Here is a 4,091-nt window from a genome sequence, read left to right as displayed (position 1 = left end):
GAATGCTCTTGCAAATCGAGATTAATAACACTCCAACGTTTATTGTGCTTCCGATCTCTTTTCATCCAATGCTTCTAACTATGCTAGACGAAGTTAAGCGTTGCTTTTAGTTGTAAGTCCCTCTTGAACCTCTATTCGCAATGATGGAACTTGCTTTTCCAATGGAAGGTGTTTTCTATGCCATACACCAATGAAAACGGTGTCCCTTGTGTAGCCATTCTAAATGTTGTACGATATGCCCAGAAAGTTTCACCAACACTCTCATGCCGGTCCCTTTTTTTTTGAAACTACCTTCTTCAATATGTTACCAAGTGTCTTGTTAAAAGCTTCAGCAAGACCATTGGCAGTGGCATTGTACATTGAATATTTGTGTTGTTTAAAATTGAACTTCTCGCACAAACTACTCGTGAGTTTATTGTTGAAGGGTGTTGCATTATCGGTGACTTTATATCTTGGTATGCCATATCTAAAAATTGTGTTCGATTTGATAAAATCGAGAACATTTTCCTTGTTTACCTCTCTTAATGGTAGAAGTTTAGCCCATTTAGAGAAATAGTCAGTGGCAGCCAAGACATACATTTGTCCTTTTGAAGACTTTGGAAGAGGTCCAACAATATCAAGTCCCTATGCATAAGATGGCCATGAGTCTACAGTCGGAAGCAGAGCCTGTGGAGTTGATGAATGTAATTAGCATGAAATTGACACGCTTGACACTACTTGTCATGCTCTAAGCAGTCCAACACCATTTTTGGCCAAAGTAGCCCATCCTCTTGATGTGAAAATGATGTTTGGGCCCTGATTGTTGTTCTCCACATTTGCCCAAAATGTGCCTCTACCATTGTTTGTTGAGCTTCTTCTTTGTCAAGAGACTGCAATAATAGTCCCTCAAAAGAATGACGAAACAATATTCCATCATGAAAGATGAATCATGGTGCCCTTTTGTTAATGTCTGCTCTTACCCGTGGATCCTCAGGCAGTCTTCCATGTTCAAGATACTCAATCAGAGATTTTCTCCAATCTTCTTATTCAACCACTTGAATAGATATATGATGGCTTTGATTGATTTGAAGATCAAGACAACTAGGAATAACCCATCGATAACATACATACACCTTTGTTGTCTCATTTTCTCCGAGTGCCATTGTTGTATCCAAGTTAGACAAAGCATCTGCCATGCGACTTTCTTCTCTTGGGATGTGATTGAATAACACTTGATCAATCCTTTCAAGTAAAAAAGTAGCATATTGGTGAATGAAGAAAAATCTTCTTTTTTCACCTTGTAACTCTTAGAGAGTTGATTGATGATCAATTGTGAGTCACCGTATACATCTAATTGAGAAATTTTCATATCTGATGCCATTTTAAGGCCCACAATTAGAGCTTGGTATTTTGCAGCATTTTTGGAACATGTTTCACCTAGAATAAATGAAAATGGTAAGATTAGTCGTTCTGGAGATATCAACACCACTCCTGCCTCTGTTCCATCTCAGCGTGGCAATCCATCAAAGAACATTGTCCATGCTGGCAGCTCTTTAGTAAAAAAATGCATCTTCATCAGAAAATTTATCTGAAGTTTCCCATTTTCCCGGAAGAGGGTGAGCCGCTAGGAAATTAGCAAGTGATTTCCCCTTCACACCTTTTTGTGGTGTGTATATGATCTCATTTTGATTAAACAATATAGACCATCTTGCTAGACGTCCTAAGAGAACTGGTCGAGTCATTATGAACTTCATAGGATCATCTCGAGAAATTAGCTTGACAGTGTAGGCTTCAAAATAATAGCTCAATTTTTTATTGCATAAAGTGATGCTAAATACATCTTCTCAATAGGCGTATAATTCAACTCAGCCCATATAAAAGTCAAACTTAGATAGAACAATGCTTGTTCCTTCTTAGCTTCATTCTCTTGGGCAAGAAGTGCCCCATGTATCAATGGTTTTCTAGGAGTTGGTGTCTCTAATACAGGTGAATTCATCAAGTAGCTTTTGGTGCTTTCAAAAGAATTTTAACATGATTGGTCCCAGTGGAAAGGAGCATCTTTCTTCATTAAATGGTTGAAGGGTTGACATCGTCCAACAAGGTTAGAAATAAAACCTCCTGATGAACGCCAAATTTCCTTGTAGATTGCGGAGGTCCCTCATGTTCTTTGGATCAGGTATTTTTTGAATGGATTTTATCTTTGCATGATCAAATTCAATTCCTCGGTGATGCACAATCATGCCAAGAAAATTTCTTAAGGTAACCTAAAATGTGCATTTGAGCAGATTCATCTTCAAGTCAAACTTCCTTAACATTGCAAAAACAATCTGAAGGTCTTCAAGATGGTGTTCCATTTATTTCATCTTTACCACTCAGTAATCGACGTAACATTCCACCCTATTATGAAGAATGTCATCAAGATGTTTTACATTGCACGTTTATAGGTGTCACCAACATTCTTCAGACCAAAGGGCATCACTTTGTAACTATAAATTCCCCTTGGAGTTCGAAAGGCAGTGTATTATTCATCTTTTGGAGACATTCTTATTTGATTGTATATCCAAAGAATCCATCCATAAATGACATAACTACATGCCTAGTTGTAGCATCAACCATGGGCTCAATGATCAGCAAAGAAAAGTCATATTTTAGACATGCCTTGTTCAAATATCTAAAATCAACACAGACGCGTATTTGACCATTGTTCTTCTTAATAGGCACAATATTTTAGATTCACAATGGTTACTTCACTTCTTGAATAAATCCAGCTTCGATGAGCTTGTTGACCTCCGCGTAAATTTGTGTTACTAACTCAGAATTAAACATCCGTCGTGATTCCTTTATAAAAAGTGTTCCCTTTTTTATCCCCAAATGATGAATAACTATCATAGGACTAAGTCCCGGCATTACTTTGTACGACCAAGAAAAAAAATCTTGAAATCAACCAATAACTTGACGTATTTCCTCTCTTCTTCTGGTATAAGAAGTTTACTAATGAAGATTGGACGTGGATCTCCCAGATTGCCTAGATTTAGTTCCTTGAGGTCGTCTATGGTTGATTATACACAATCCTCCAGTTGAGGGGGGAGACTCTAGGACATCATCATTCGTATAATCAACGTGTGGAACTTCTTCCCCTGTTATGTCATAGGATGATTATGTCAAGTATTTTAATCTTCAACCTCACTTTCCATGAAGACTGTAATAGATTTATCTTCCTCCTTCTTGGTTTCTTCATGAAATTGGTTGGTGACAATAACTTTTCACCTTTAAAGAACCATCAGTTTTTGATTGACAATACAACCTTTCTCTTCATACATGATGGGAAAACACTATGAATCTCCTTGTCGTCAATTACATTACAAGAAAATTGATTTTCATGATCCAGCGATCTCATTTTGGATAATGACTTTCTTTTTGTTTCCAAGCGATGAAATACAGAAGTATTTGAGGTGGTGGCATATTCGTCCACTTGTTTAGAAGATCCTTTTCATCCTTGCGGTCCAATATTTCAAATGCAGAGACGCGAGGTGTTAGTCTTCTAATGCGTTCAATTACCGAAGTTTGTCGTGGTGTTTTACCTTCCTTATCTTCCTTTGTGTTTTCTGTAGAGGTGTAGTGGGATGAAGTTATTTTTCCCCTTCTTAGATGAAATCCGAAGAGGCTCCGGCAAGCTGAATTCTAACCCAAACTTAGGAGTGGCGATATGATATCTTTGCTTTCTCAACTTCATTTGGGAGTTTGTAAGCCCGTGTATCTTTTCACCAGTGACTTCATCCTTGAGTTCTCCTAACTTCGTTGGATTTGAGAAATCATAGCCTAATTTTTCAAACAATGTGAAGACCTTTTGAGCAAAGTTTTCTTTTATCATACCAACTTGGATATTGCCTTTGGAGGGATCCAAAGAGATACATGGGACTTGTTCAACGGAGATAGTCATTTTCTCCTTGAAATTGGAATGTTATGTGATTAAGTTCCTTCCTCAGTGGATGGACTTGAGTGCATTCCTCTAGTAGTAGTTGCCCCTTTTTTGGTTGCTCGTCGTCCATATTAGTCTGCAAGTATCCTTTAGGTGGTGAAAAGCTTTATGGAAACCTCTTCCTTTCTCTTCT

Source organism: Solanum lycopersicum, chromosome 12 (genome assembly GCF_036512215.1).
Source record: "Solanum lycopersicum chromosome 12, SLM_r2.1".
In the NCBI taxonomy this organism is placed as follows: domain Eukaryota; kingdom Viridiplantae; phylum Streptophyta; class Magnoliopsida; order Solanales; family Solanaceae; genus Solanum; species Solanum lycopersicum.
This window is presented reverse-complemented; position numbering follows the sequence as displayed.